The sequence below is a fragment of the Sciurus vulgaris genome, assembly GCF_902686455.1.
Source record: "Sciurus vulgaris genome assembly, chromosome: 7".
NCBI lineage: Eukaryota > Metazoa > Chordata > Mammalia > Rodentia > Sciuridae > Sciurus > Sciurus vulgaris.
In genome coordinates, this window is record NC_136467.1 from 94,537,707 (window position 1) to 94,554,405 (window position 16,699).

The 16,699-nt window shown below is 36.0% G+C and overlaps 1 pseudogene across 1 annotated transcript; it reads right to left on the reverse strand.

The window, feature by feature from the left end:
- Positions 1-11,412: 11,412 nt before the first annotated feature.
- Positions 11,413-15,823, reverse strand: LOC306665745 (replication factor C subunit 4-like; annotated as a pseudogene). The gene is made up of 2 exons: positions 15,662-15,823; positions 11,413-11,975 (listed from the first exon to the last, which is right to left on the reverse strand). The product of its transcript is annotated as a replication factor C subunit 4-like (transcript).
- Between the last annotated feature and the right edge of the window lie 876 nt (positions 15,824-16,699).

Genomic DNA, 16,699 nt, shown 5'->3' on the forward strand with positions numbered 1-16,699 from the left:
AGTTTAGGAGGAGCACATGTCTCTAGAAATTTGGCAATGTCTCCAGTAGTTTCTATTTTGTTGGAATACAGATTTTCAAAGTAGCTTCTTATTATATTCTGTATCTCAGTGGTGTCTGTCATGATATTTCCTTTTTCATCATGAATTTTAGTAATTTGAATTTTCTCTCTCCTTCTCTTTGTTAGTGTGGCTAAGGGTTTGTCTATTTTGTTTACTTTCTCAAAGAACCAACTTTTTGTTTTGTCAATTTTTTGAATAGTTTCTTTTGTTTCAATTTCATTGATTTCAGCTCTGATTTTAATTATTTCCTGTCTTCTACTACTTTTGCTGTTATTCTCTTCTCCTTTTTCTAGGGCTTTGAGCTGTAATGTTAGGTCATTTAGTTGTTGACTTTATGTTCTTTCCTGGAATGTGCTCCATGCAATGAATTTTCCTCTTAGTACCACTTTCACAGTGTCCCAGAGATTTTGATATGTTGTATCGTCATTTTCCTTGACCTCTAAGAATTTTTAAATCTCCTCCCTGATGTTTTCTGTTATCCATATTTCATTCAATAGCATATTATTTAGCCTCCAGGTGTTGGAGTAATGTCTGGTTTTTATTTTGTCATTGATTTCTACTCTCAGTCCATTATGATCTGATAGAACACAAGGCAGTATCTCTATTTTTTTGCATTTCCTAAGGGCTGCTTTGTGGCATAACATATGGTCTATTTTCGAGAAGGTTTCATGTGCTGCTGAGAAGAAAGTGAATCCACTCATTGATGGATGGAATATTCTATATATGCCTATTAATTCTAGTTATTGATTGTGTTATTGAGTTCTATGGTTTCTTTGTTTAGTTTTTGTTTGGAAGATCTATCCAGTGGTGACAGCGGTGTGTTAAAGTCACCCAGAATTATTGTGTTGTGGTCTATTTGATTCATGAAATTGAGAATGATTTGTTTGATGTATAGGGATGCACCATTGTTTGGGGTATAAATATTTACTCTCATTTTGTCTTCCTGATTTATGGTTCCCTTAAGCAGTATGAAATGTCCTTCTTTATCCCTTCTGACTAACTTTGGCTTGAAGTCCTCTTTATCTGATATATGGATGGAAACCCCTGCTTTTTACTGAGTCCATGTGCGTGGTAGGTTTTTCCCCATCCTTTCACCTTTAGTCTGTGGATGTGCTTTTCTATGAGATGAGTCTCTTGCAGGCGGCATGTGGTTGGGTCTTTCTTTTTAATCCATTCTGCCAGTCTGTATCTTTTGATCGATGAGTTTAGGCCATTAAGGTTCAGGGTTATTATTGAGATATGATTTGGATTCCCAGTCATTTGGGCTTATTTTTGGTTTTTAAGTTGGCTTGGTTTTTCATTTGTGTGGTTTTTCTCTAAGGTAGTTCCTCCCTTTGCTGACCTCCATTGTTGTTTTTCATTTCCTCCTCATGGAATATTTTGTTGAGATCATTCTGTAGTGCAGGCTTTCTATTTGTAAATTGTTTTAACTTTTGTTTATCATGGAAGGATTTTATTTCATCTTCAAATCTAAAGGTTAGTTTTGCTGGATATAGGATTCTTGGTTGTCAAGCATGTTCTTTCAGAGCTTGAAATATGTTGTTCCAGGTCCTTCTAGCTTTTAGAGTCTGAGTTGAGAAGTTAGCTGCTATCCATACTGGTCTCCCCGTATATGTAATCTGATGCTTTTCTCTCATGGCCTTCAAAATCCTATCTTTATTTTGAATGTTAGGCATTTTCATTATAATGTGACTTGGTGTGGATCTGTTGTGATTTTGTGTATTTGGTGTTCTGTAAGCCTCTTTTTTTTTTTTTATATTGAGCTGACTTTTATTTTATTTTATTTTTTTTAATTATTATTTTTTTTATTGTAAACAAATGGGATACATGTTGCTTCTCTGTTTGTACATGGCGTAAAGGCATACCATTTGTGTAATCATAAATTTACATAGAGTAATGTTGTTTGATTCACTCTCTTATTTTTTCCCTTCCCCCCTCCCTTCCCACCCCTCTTTTCCCTCTATACAGTGCTTCCTTCCTCCATACTTGCCCCCCTCACTAACCCTAACTCTAACCCTAACACTAACCCTTCCCACCCCCCCATTATGTGTCATCATCCACTTATTAGCGATATCATTCGTCCTTTGGCTTTTTGAGATTGGCTTCTCTCACTTAGCATAATATTCTCCAATTTCATCCATTTCCCTGCAAATGCCATAATTTTATCATTCTTTATGGCTGAGTAATATTCCATTGTATATATATACCATAGTTTCTTTATCCACTCATCAATTGAAGGGCATCTAGGTTGGTTCCACAGTCTGGCTATTGTGAATTGAGATGCTATGAACATTGATGTGGCTGTATCTCTGTAGTATGCTGATTTTAAGTCCTTTGGGTATAGGCCAAGGAGTGGGATAGCTGGGTCAAATGGAGGGTCCATTCCAAGTTTTCTAAGGAATCTCCACACTGCTTTCCAGAGTGGCTGCACTGATTTGCAGCCCCACCAGCAACGTATGAGTGTACCTTTCTCCCCACATCCTCGCCAACACCTGTTGTTGCTCGTATTCTTGATAATTGTAACAAAAACGGCGTGGTATTGGTACCAAAATAGAAAGATAGATCAATGGTACAGAATAGAGGACACGGACACAAACCCAAATAAATACAATTTTCTCATACTAGACAAAGGGGCCAAAAATATGCAATGGAGAAAAGATAGCCTCTTCAACAAATGGTGCTGGGAGAATTGGAAATCCATATGCAACAGAATGAAACTAAACCCCTATCTCTCAGCATGCACGAAACTAAACTCAAAATGGATTAAGGACCTCGGAATCAGACCAGAGACCCTGCAGATTATAGAAGAAAAAGTAGGTCCAAATCTTCACCTTGTTGGTCTAGGATCACACTTCCTTAACAGGAATCCCATAGCACAAGAAATAAAAGCTAGAATCAACCACTGGGATAGATTCAAACTAAAAAGCTTTCTCTCAGCAAAGGAAACTATCAGCAATGCGAAGAAAGAGCCTACAGAGTGGGAGAATATCTTTGCCAATCATACTTCAGATAGAGCACTAATCTCCAGAATCTATAAAGAATTCAAAAAACTCTACTCCAAGAATTCAAGTAATCCAGTTGACAAATGGGCCAAGAAAATGAATAGACACTTCACAGAAGAAGATCTACACGCAATCAACAAACATATGGAAAAATGTTCAACATCTCTAGTAATAAGAGAAATGCAAATCAAAACCACCCTAAGATTCCATCTCACCCCAATTAGAATGGCGATTATCAAGAATATGAGCAACAACAGGTATAAGCCTCTTGCATTTGATTTTCCATTTCATTCTTCAGGTTTGGGAAGTTTTCTGATATTATTTCATTGAATAGTTTGTTCATTCATTTGGTTTGTATCTCTGTGCCTTCCTCAATCCCAATAATTCTTAAATTTGGTCTTTCCATGATGTCCCATAACTCCTGGAGTTTCTGTTCATGATTTCTTACCATCCCCTCTGTTTGGGCAACTTTATTTTCAAGATTAAATATTTTGGCTTTATTTTCTGAGGTTCTGGGTTCTGTCCTCCAAGTGGTCTACTCTTTTGGTGATGCTTTTCATTGAGTTTTTTATTTGGTTTATTGTTTCCTTCATTTCAAGGATTTCTGGGGTTTTTTTGTTTGTTTGTTTGTTTGTTTTTTGGAAATCTCTATCTCTTTGTTGAAATGATCTTTTGCTCTTTCAGCTTATTGGTATGATCATTCATTGCCTGCATTTGCTCTCTTACCTCATCCTTTGCTTCGCGAATCATCTTAATCATGTATAATCTGAAGTCTTTTTCTGACCTTTCTTCTACCATACTGTCACCCGATTCTATTAATATATAATCTAGATTTGTTTGGATCATTTTCTTCCCTTGTTTTTTTCATGTTGTTCATGTATCTTTCCCTCTAGCAGTGCAGATCTGGGGTATTGCAGATTTCCCCCTATAGACTTTTTTTTTTCTTTTTTTTTTTTTCTTTTTCTTTTTTTTTTTATTGTAAACAAATGGAATACATGTTGTTTCTCTGTTTGTACATGGTGTAAAGGCATACCATTTGTGTAATCATAAATTTACATACAGTAATGTTGTTTGATTCATTCTGTTATTTTTTCCCTTCCCCCCCCCCCCCCCATAGACTTATAGTGGCCCTATAGGTTTCCAAAACCTTTCTTTAAGGGGAGATCAATATTAGCAGTGCCCAATTCAGACACTATGCAATCCTAGACCAAGTAGCCCCTATGAGGACAATAACAAAATTGTCATAATAAACAGAATGAGTTCAAATATTATCTTCAGTAAAACCACAGATTTGCAATAAGGTCTGCAGTTTCTAATGGAGGACAAAGAGGATGCAGAGGGATGTAGAATGTGGCTGTTAATGGAATAAGAAAAGAATATACAGAAGTTCTAGATAATAGAAAGGGTGAGAGTGTTATCAAAAGAAATTGGATGTTAGAATGCAAAAAAGGGAGAGACTCTGAGGGAACAGGTAAACAAAAGGAAAAGAGAGCAAGAAAAGTAAAGACATAAAAACTTAAAATTTTTCAATAAGGAGAAAAAAGAAAATCTACAATGTAACAGTCACATAGTAATGAAACCTCCCAGTCTTCAGTAGCCTAATGCATGAGAGGTACCTTACAATGAGCTTCAAGTCTCCAGCAGGTTTCTCAGGATGGGATTTGCCTCACCTAATGATCGGAGCTAAGGCTTCCAGGATTACCGAAGATGGCCACTCTGGCTTCCAAATGTGATGGCAAATGGGGAGCTGCAGCTCAGGGTGTGGACATGGTCAGCTGGATGTCCTGGAGGTGGGATGCAGTTGGTCAGGCAGGGGTCCTGGAGGTCAGGTGTGTTTGGTGTGGTTATGGGATCCTGGAGGCCGGGTGCAATCAGTTGGTCTGGGATCCCGGTGATAGGGCGCAGTCAGTTGGTCTGGGGGTCCTGGCAGCAGGGAGCACTCAGTCGATGTGAGAGTCCCAGAGGCAGGGAGTGATCGGTCGGGGTCAGGACTCCTGGAGATGGGGCTCAGTTAGTCTGGCCAGGGGTCCTTTGGGGCCTGGCTGTTGTCTCAAAATGGCGGAAGCCTCGTGTAATCAAACCTGCAGGTAGTGTAACAGTGAGCTTCCAGGCAACAACAGGCAGCTGGCGCTCCACTGGAGGTCAGCGATCAGTTTGCTGACTGTTGTTGGACGATTGGGAGGTGAACCTCGTGCATTGAGTGATGAATAGGTGTAAGGCAGGCGATGGACAGGCAAGAGGCAGGCAAATGGCAGATGATAGCCACCTGACAGTGAGCAATCTGCACTCAAAAAAGGTGTCGATATACTGGCAGACTGCTGGTGGTCACAGCAGACAAATGGGGTAAACAGCAGGGGATCAATAAGCAGCAAAATCTGCCTCACCAAGAAACAGATATCCTCTGCTTGAAACTGGAGTTATGGAGCGACAAGGAACGCAGTCTCCCTCTAGTCCACCATCTTGGATCCCCTGGTTTCATCTTATAAAGGTAGCAGTCCTACTATGAAGTTCACAGTCTCATGATCTCATCTTAACATAATTATTTCTAAAAGTCCAATCTAAAATATCATCCCATGGGGGATTCAAATATGAATTTCACAAGGAGTAAAGTAGTCCTTAGGAAAAATATAAAATGTTGACAATCCTATATGGATATATAATTTCATTTATGACTGTATATTAACAAAAAAGTTGACATACTTCATCTACAGACAGAAAAGTTCAATGTTAAACTAATTTTTTGGTCTTCATCTAATATTTCTGTATATGATACTATTGTCACCTTGAAAAGCTAAAAAGTCATAGATTTGAAAATACATTAAAGCATAGAGGATAAACTAAGAACAGCACAAGTTCATTTTGATGTCCCTAAAGCCCAGAAGACTTCTTTGCATGAATAAGGATTCAGGAACTATATGTTGAATTTGTATGAATAAAACTATGGTTTCAATCTATTATATTTCTATGTTTGTATACACCTGTATTCATGATGTACATATTCAGTTTCTACCATTTGCAGAACAGAGGTTTGGAATCTCTGTCTTGCAAATAGCTTGGGATCAGAACATCCTCCAAACTTGCTATGTGGAAGACTTAGTAACCAGCTTGGCAGAAACGAGAAGTGGTGAAACTTTAAAAAGTGCTGAGAATGTTCTGTAGTGCAGTCTTTCTATTTGTAAATTCTTTTAACTTTTGTTTATCATGGAAAGATTTTATTTCATTGTCAAATCTGAAGGTTAGTTTTGCTGGGTATAGGATTCTTGGTTGGCATGTATGTTCTTTCAGACCTTGAAATGTATTATTCCAGGCCCTTGCTTTTAGAATCTGGACTGAGAAGTCTGCTGATATTTATATTGGTTTCCCTTTATATGTAATCTGATGCTTTTCTCTTGCAGTCTTTAAAATTCTATCTTCATCTTGTATATGAGGTAATAAGTCAATCCCAAAAAAACCAAAGGATGAATGTTCTCTCTGATATGTGGATGCTGACTCACAATGGGAGGTTCACTGATTGGAGAGGGGATGGGGGAAATGGCAGGGGGATGGGAATGGGAAAAACAGTAGAATGAATCAGACATAGTTTTCCTACGTTCATGTATGAATACACGACCAGTGTAACTTCACATCGTTTACAACCTCAAGCATGGGAAGTTATACTCCATCTATGTATGATATGCCAAAATACATTCCACTGTCATGTATAACTAAAAAGAACAAATTTTTGCAAAAAGGATTATTGTGGGGATTAAAGGAGATCCTGGTTGTGAAAGAACTATACAGACATTGAAAGTTTTATTACTCACTTAAAAAAAAAAAAAAAGTGCTACATAGTGGGACATCTTATAGTCACAGTGGGCATGCCTGTCTTTCTTTCTTTCTTTCTTTCTTTCTTTCTTTCTTTCTTTCTTTCTTTCTTTCTTTCTTTCTTTCTTTCTTTCTCTCTCTATCTCTTTCTCTTTCTTCCTTTCTTTCCTTCTTCCTTTCCAACTTAAATTTATTTATTTGTTTGTTTGTTTTAATTTGTTCTGCTTAGTTATACATGACAGCAGGATGTATTTCGACCCATTGTGCTCCATAAATGTGGCAGTTTCTCATTCCCCTGGCTGTACTTGATGCAGAGTCACACTGCTCATGAAATCATATAAGTATAAAGGGTACTAATGTTCGTCTCATTACACCATCCTTTCCACCCCCATACCTGCTCTGCTCCCCTCACTCCAAAAGCTCCTCCATTCTTCCCTATCCCCATCCCCCAAATTATAGATCAACATCTGCTTATCAGAGAAAACATTCAGAATTTGGTTTTGGGGATTTGGCTTATTTCACTTAGCATGATATTCCCCAATTCCATCCATTTACCTGTGAATGCCATAATTTCATTCTTCTTTAACATTGAGTAATATGCCATTGTGTATATATACCACATTTTCTTTATGCATTCATGAGTTTGAAGGGCATCTAGGTTGGTTCCATAGTTTATCTATTGTGAATTGAGCTGCTATAAACATTAATGTGGTTCTGTTACTGCAGTATACTGATTTTGTCTTTTGGGTATGAACCAAGGAGTGGGATAGCTGGGTCAAATGGGAGGTTGAATGGGAGGTAGAATGAATCAGACATAGTTTTCCTACGTTCATGTATGAATACATGACCAGTGTAACTTCACAGCCCATTCCATTCCTCTTTTCTCTTTCCTTCTGCTGGTAGAACAGTTTTGTTTCACCACATGCTTTTGCCATGAGGTTGGTATCAACCAAAGTTGAACTGACTCCAACAAACCAGGAGTCAAAATAAGACTTTCCTCATTATAAGTTGATATATCAGGTATTTTTTACAATCTAAAAAGCTGACAAACACACATGGATTTAGGACTTTCTTCTTTGTGAATAATAACAATGCAATTAAAATATGCATAAAAATAAGAATGTGTTGGCTCTTGTACTGAATCATGGAACAATTATAAAAGAACCTGGGTTTCTGGGGTCACTGGAGCTGGACCCTCAGACTGTCAGAACAATCTATATTTATATTCCACTCTCCCCCCCCCCCCGCCAATTCATTCTCTTATACTACACACCCTCCTTTTGTGGAAGGAGAATTGCCATTGACAGATACAGAGCCTCACATGTCCCTCTCTGGCAAGGAATTGAGAATTTTTCTTTGATTTTAAGTTAAATAATATCCTGATCAGGATTTCTGACGTGCTCTTTGTTATGGGCACACCCATGACCAATTAAAAATGATAACAAACTGTGACCTGAAAGTTGTTTCCCCATTCAAACCACATATAATCTTCCTAAAGGAAAATAGAGATGTCTTACTGATTGATAAAATAGTGGATGATCTCTATAATCATTTTCTGCATGGCCCATTCTACCCTGTAAGCGCAAAAAACAACAAGCAGACCTCCATGGATTCAGAGACTCTTTATTCCTTTGAGGACTTGTGCACCATTTGGGTCTACTTTCTGATGGGAAAATGGTCCCCAGTTACAGGGGGTATTCTGGTTTTATAGGGTATGAGGATAATAGTGTAATCATTGTGTACATGCAGTTTTGACCATCAGGGGCTAGTTGTACAGGTTAAAGCCAGACCCTAAGGATGAGTATTCAAATCTTGCAGTGTTATTCAGGACTAGGTTGACATGCAGAAGGCCAAGGTTTAGGGCCTCCCATTCCATATCTGCCCTTTTCCTTTAGGGACCATTGTTATCAGGAATGTACTGGGAGAGGTTTAATGTTTGGCCAATTTCATTTTCCACTTCCCGAGCCACACCATCCCTCCATTTTATTGGGGAGTTATCTTATAGGAATTTTATTTTTCCATAACCATTCATACCCCAGTGTGTCTCCTCATGACTTCAACAACATACTAAAATTTGCCTATATTATGGAGGGAGGAGAGCAAAATCTTTCAATTACTTATGAACATAAGAAGTAATAAACCCATCTACCAACATGGCCCCCCAAAATCTCCTAGTTGCTCTTCCAGTTAACAAGGTTTTAGATGGTTTTATTTTAATTTTGTCTATGTGAACATATACTTGCAATGAATTTTGATGGTATATATGAGGTTATACTTTCAATAATATATTTCAAGTAAATTATTAAGAAATTATATTGGTCACTTAAAAAATAAGATCCCATAAATAAACATATGGTCAAAATCTCATTAATACATAAGAAAAGCAGCTCCGTAAAGAGTGGAAATTATGTGACTACATATAAAGATCTCGATAATCCTGATGATCCAATTTGATCTTGTTACACACTGTCTTATGTACTATACATAGGGTCAATTCTCCTCAAAATATAACACTTTGAAGTAAAGATTTGATGAATAATATAGATTTTAATATTTCCTCTGAAGCATTTGAATTGCTGAAATTCTATTTTTATTTACAAATCATATCCACATACTCTAACAGTCACTTAAGCAGTGATGCAATTGACATCTTCTACAGATTCTTTGTGGAATATATAATCTTACTAGTTGTGTTCATATTTTGCTTCTAAACATTTAAACCAACATATAACTGAGGCTCCAAATCACTACTACAAAAATATCGCTACAGAAACTTGACTCAAAATATTATTAAATCAAGTTTTCCCATTGCCCATAAAGATTTTAATATAATTTATAATAATAACTGAATCAGAAAACCACAGGATTTCTATCTTAAATAATGCAATTCTTACTGTATCATTCACAATGAACTAGTTCAGATATTTAAGCCAAAATAACTTCCTCATATAAGCTGTTGGGTAGTTTTGAAGAAAATAAATTGGTTCTAGAATTCACTATCAAAATGAAGTTTTTTTTTTTAACTCCGAATCAGATAGTAGTACGACTTATTATTGAACATACTTCTACTTCAGAACAACGAAAACTATGTATTATCACATAAAAAACTTGACTTTCTGTAAATTATATACATTTTATGATGCAATTAAATAAACACAACTCTCTACAATGATCTATAAACGATCTATAGAAGTTATAAAATTTCATCTATCTAGTCTTTCTTAAAAACACTTTTCACTGATGGCTAAATAAAGCATTCTAATAGTGTGTCTGTCTGGATTGGTTTACTCTTTTCCATTTCCTTTTGTTTCTCCATAATGTATTTCATCCTATTCTTATTTCATTTAGGTTTGTGGAAATTGCCTTTTAACAGCACCTTATTTATTATCAGACTATGTTTTTCTACAAATTCAAAATTACAGGTAGTTTATCTGAAATAAAACGATTTAAAAATCACAACTTTTCTCCAGTGCACCCTGAAATATACACACTGGCTTCCAACCTTTTTTAAAACTAGTTCATGATTTTTCTCTCTTTGCACTTTGTTGAAGGACTATTGTGTATTCTGGTTTTTTTTTTTTTTTTTAATTTGTTCTAATTAGTTATACATGGCAGCAGAATACATTTCAACTCACTGTACACCAATGGAGCACAACTTCTCATTTCTCTGACTGTCCACCATGCAGAGTCACACCATTTGTGCAATCATACATGTATGCAGGGTAATAATGTCCATGTCATTACACCATCTTTCCCACCACCACACCCTCTCTCTCCCCTCACTCCCCTCTGCCCAATCCAAAGTTCATCCATTCTTCCCTAGCCCCCTCCCACATTATGAATCAGCATTCACTTATAAGAGAAAACATTTTTTTTAAAAGTTGCTCTGGCCATTTTATTTTCACCCATATTCCTTTATTTACAAAATCATTAGCTTAACAATTCTGAGTTAATTGCTGCATCAGGGTTGCACACAGGCTGATCAGTTGCAGGTGTTTGTCAGCACCATCTGCTAAGCATTTATCAATTTCAGCAAGTTTTTCTGTAATAATGGACTTCTGTTTGTCAGAAAGGTTCCCATTTTCTACAACCACATCATGGAGTTGATTTACAAGTTGAGTTGCTGCATGACCCTCATCTGTTGGTACTAATGACATGTTAACTAACTCAGGCTGACTCCTTACTCTCTTGCGAATGAGCAAGATAAGGCCTCAAAGGCGGTTTCAATAGTTAATGATGATAAATCAGACCACTTTCAGGGATTGGTTAACAACAGTTCCCCCAACGTGATCAGCTTGTGCTTGCCATATAGTCCTATGGAACTCTCACCTGAGTGAACCCCCCCAATACCTTGCTGATCTTTAAGCTGATTGGTTCCCACCTAGCCCCCACCCTATATAAAAGCTGTGACTTCCTCAATAAACAAGATTCCTACTGTGCCTCGTGCACTGACAGACCTCCTGGCTCTGGTGTGTTTCCTTTGCCACCGATACTCATCATCCTGCTCTGCCCCATATTCTCCTCAGGCGGGCCCTGAGGAGGTACATCAGACCTTGTTGCCCGACAGGGAGCAACACTCATCTATTAAGTCCTTCACTAAAGCTTCCAGTTTGTCAAAGAAGCCACTCTGACATACAGCAAATATGCCATCAGTTGCCTCAGCTGGTATTACCCCAGCAATGTCTGTGATCACTTTTTCCATGACTTCTTTTCCACCTGTTAATTGAGTAGCACTTCGAAGAAACATAATGGCTTTCCTTAAGTCTCCTTCTGATACTTTAACAAGATATGCTATTCCCTCATTACTAATTTTGACGTTTTCCTTTTCTGCAATGTCTAGTAATTGCTGTTGTTGAGTTTTATCTGACAGAGGTTTGAAGTGGAATTTTGAACATCTAGAGGTCAGGGGTTCAATTATCCTACTAACATAGTTACAGATGAGACAGAAACGTATGGTTTTAGACTCTTTCTCCATGATATGTCTTAAAGCTGCCTGAGCAGCTGAGGTCATAGAATCGGCTTCATCCAAAATTACAATTTAAAAGGAGGACGTGGCTTTCCATCTGTATGACTTCCTGACACAGTTAATTGAGTAAAATTTTTCACTTTCTCTCAAACTACCTGTATTCCACATTACATTTGACCTTTGGTTTTTTGGGGGATTGGCTTATTTCCCTTAGCATGATATTCTACAACTCCATCCATTTGCCAGCAAATGTCAGAATTTCATTCATCTTTAAAGCTAATATTCCATCCTATCTCTCTCTCTCTCTCTCTCTCTCTCTCTCTCTCTCTGTCTGTCTCTCTCTCTCTCTCTCTCTCTCTCTCTCTCTATATATATATATATATATATATATATACATTTATTTATTTATATACTTTTTTTTATCCTTTCATCTGTTAAAGGATGCCTAGGTTAGTTCCATAGTTTAGCTATCATGACTTGAGCTGCTATAAACATTGATGTGGCTGCATCACTGTAGTATGCTGATTTTAAGTCCTTTGGGTATAGACTAAAGAGTGGGATAGCTGGGTCAAATGGTGGTTCCTTTCCAAGTTTTCTGAGGAATTTCCATATGGCTTTCCAGAGTGGTTGCACTAATTTGCAGTCCCACCAGCAATGTGTGAGTGTATCTTTTTCCCACATCCTTGCCAATACTTGTTGTTACCTCTATTCTTGATAATTGCCATTCTGACTAGAGTGAGATAAAATCTTAGAGTAGTTTTTACTTTTATTTTTCTAATTGCAAGAGATGCTGAACTTTCTTTCATTTATATGTTGATCAATTGTGTTTCTTCCTCTGTGAAATGTCCGTTCAGTTCCTTAGCCCATAGATTGGATCATTTGTTTTTTGGTGTTGAGTTCTTTACATATCCTGGAGATTAATGCTCTATCTGAGGTGTGTGTGATAAAAATTTTTCTCCCATTCTGAAGACTCTTTTTTTGTGTTATTGATTGTTTCCTTTGCTGAGAGGAAGCTTTTTAGTTTGAATCCATCCCATTTATTGATTCTTGATTTTATTTCTTGTGCTTTAGGAATCTTGCTAAAGAAGTCAGGTCCTAAGCCAACGGGATGAAGATTTGGGCCTATTTTTCAATCTATTAGGCACAGGGTCTCTGGTCCAATTCCTAGGTCCTTGATTCACTTGGAATTGAATTTTGTGCAGAATGGGAGAGATCCAATTTAATTTTACTACACATGGATTTCAAGTTTTCACAGCACCATTTGTTAAATATGCTGTCTTTTCTCCAGTGTAAGTTTTTGGCACCTTTTTGTAGTATGAGATAACTGTATTTATGTGGGATTATCTCTGTATTTTCTATTCTGTACCCTTGGTCTACAAGTCTATTTTGTTTTAATACCATGTTATTTTTTGTTAGCATAGCTCTGTAGTATACTTTAAGCTCTGATATTGTGATGCCTCTGACTTCACTCCTCTTGCTCAGAATTTCTTTGGCTATTCTGAGTCTTTTATTTTTCCAAATGAATTTCATGATTGTTTTCCTATTTACAAGAAGCATGACATTGGGATTTTAGTAGAAATTGCATTAACTCTGTGTAATACTTTTGGTAATATGGCCATTTTGACAATATTAATTCTGCCTATATAAGAACATGGGAGATCTTTCCATCTTCTAGGGTCTTATCAATTTCTTTCTTTAGTGTTCTGTAGTTTTCATTGCAGAGGTCTTTCACCTCTTTTGTTGGATTGATTCCCAAGTGGTTTTTTTTTTTTTTTTTTTTTTTTTTAGGCTATTATGAATGGGGTGGTTTTCCTAATTTCTCTTTCAGAGGATTCATCACTGATGTGTAGATATGCATTTGATTGATTTACAGGTGTTGATGTTATATCCTGATACTTTGCTGAATTCATTTATTAGTACTAGAAGTTTTCTGGTGGAATTTTTTGGATCTTCTACTTATAGAATCATGTCTTGAGCAAGTCCTGAAAACTCTTGCTAGATCAATTAGACAGATGAAATACATTAAAGGAAACTGAATAGGAAAAAAAGATCTCAAACTGTCATCATTGCCAATTAGATGGCTCTACATAGTTTTTAAGCGTAACTTTCTGATTATCAGTGAATGTAATTGTCTAATCCATGGAAATTAAAATGCACTTCAAAGTATGCATGCAGTCAGAACAGTAGAGGAAGTGGACTCAATATCTAAATCATGGAATTTTAAAAACAAATTCAACTAGAACTGTTTACTAAGTTCAATGTTGATGAAAGATAGTTGCTAAAATTTTAGGAGGAAAAGCAAAGATGAAGCAAGAGTTCATTCCAAAGTAGTGATAGAAGAGAAAATCTAATGTGAGGAATATAAAGCTGGTCTATATGAGTTAGTGAGTGAGCATATGTATGTGTGTGTGTGTGTGTATGTGTGTGTGTGTATGCAGTAGTTAAAATCGTAAATGTATGTCAATATTCATAGCAGCTCAATTCACAATAGCTAGATTGTGGAATCAAACTAGATGCCATTCAATTGATGAATGGATAAACTGTGATATATATACACAATGGAATATTACTCAGCCATAAAGAAAAATAAAATTATGGCATTTGCTGGTAAATGGATGAATTTGGAAAATATCATGCTAAGTGAAATAGGCCAAGCCCAAAAAACCAAAGGCCAAATGTTTTCTCTGATAAGTGCATGACAATATATAATGAGGGGGAGTGGCAGGGGGAAGAGAAGAATGAAGAAATTTTGGATGGTGTAGAAGAAAAGGGAATGGAAGGGGGTGGAGGAAAGAAAGATAGTAGAATGAAACAGATAGTATTACCCTATGTATATGTATGATTACATGAATGGTGTGAATCTACATTATGTACAAACATAGAAATGAAAAGTTGTACGCCATTTGTGTACAATGAATTAAAATGTACACAAACATTTTATTTTGTAAAAATAAAAAAAAAATTTAATAAAAAAAATTGTAAATTTATGTAAGGAAGTGTTCTTAGTTAAAAAAAATCTACCAAAACAAATCTATAAGAAGTAGTGTGGAAAAGTCATTCAATTTAATAAAAATTAATGCTTTAAAAATATAAATCCAATGTAGCATTTTCAGATGTTGCTCTCATAAGAAATATATTTGCTGAATGCAGATGTCATTAAAAGAAAGTGAAGAGCAGACTTTGAAAGAATATACAGGTAACAATTTTTGGACACTCATGTAAGCTGCTGTGCTAAGCATTTGACATATGCTGTTTAAACTTTACAAAAATATTAGGTACAAATTATTGTAATGTGATTCTCCAGATGATGACCCTGAGGTACAGATAGTATACTTATTTTAAAAAACATATCATGGCTAATAAATTCTGACTCTGGAATTTGGATCTAGACTCTCTACTTAAAGAACATGACATTTCAATACTTCTGCTCTACTTTCTTCATGCTTTATGTGCACCTATGCTTTTGACAAGACACCACATGAAGAAGAATTTTTTTTCATTTTTGACTTAAACAAAAACAGGAGCTGAATGTCTATGATAGTTGGAAAATAAATTATGTCACAGACTCTCCTCATTCTCCAAAGAATTTCTCTTTCCTCTATTCATATTTTCTTGGTTATGACTCAGAAATCCAGTGTAATCAAGTGTCACTTCTAATAACTTGATGAATATCTTGCTCTTTAAGAAATCTAGGAAAGAATGCTTCACATCAATCCATTATCAACTACCAATGTGATACTTTGCTTTTAAAAGCTGGATCAAATTTCACCTGCAAATTGAAAAGACAGGTTCTGTTCTGCTCAGTAGAAGGATAGCTGCAAGTTCTTACCTTAATGCAGGATGACATACTATGCAGCTGATATAAACAGATGACACTGATTGGCACATCCTGTGAAGTTACCCAGAGGAAGTGTGCCTTTGACAGAGTAGCAGTTGCCAGAGATGCCAGAGGCACATTTATCCACAACACTGGGCTATTTTTCATAAGCATAGCCACTTCTGTATCCTGAGTTTCTGGTGGCTCCCATGTATTAAGGCTCTTTTCCAGGAGAGTTATCAAGTCATGTCAAAAAGCAAATTTGATTCTTAACTGCTTTTGTCACTCCATATTACATTATATAGTATTATCATTTTAGGTATTTTAATCACATTTTTGTCCTATATATATTTGTATAGACTTTGTAAATTAAATGTGAATATTTGTTTTTACATTACTCCAATTTATTTGCACCTTTATGAGAAGATCTGTGCACATGATATCTCTAGGTTATTGTATGATCTATTGTCTAGCATATATAAAAGCTAATGGTACAAATTTAAGCCTTCATCAAATGATACCTCTGCAGAAAAATTAATTCTCTGACATAAGGTCCTTTAAGTTCTAATATACATAATATAAAATCGTAAGCAAATGTAACAACGGTTGTGAGATTTAATAAAGAGAAATTAATTTAAACATGTGTAGTCAACATTCCATGGATCAAATGCAAAAAGTAACTGAAACCACAAGGGAAACCTAAATTTGAAAAAAAGAAAATTCATTCACTTTAATTTCAATGATTTTTGTCCATCTTCTGTGTTAGGATTCAAAGCATTCAAACTCTTAGGTTTAACTAATTAAATTAAACCTTAGATGGTTTAATAACAAAAGTAAAAAAGTATTATCTCAAGTGTTTTATACATTTCTTTGTATGAATGTAGTTGTATACTTCCCCATACATGAAATATTGTTGCTTACTAAGAAGATATGGAGATGCTGAAAGACATTCTCCTTCACTTTTTGGATAAGCCAACGTAGGACATGTAAGATGGTATAAGGAAGTCCTTTCTGTAAATGTCCTGGAGAGGTAGTAGCATTGTATATTTT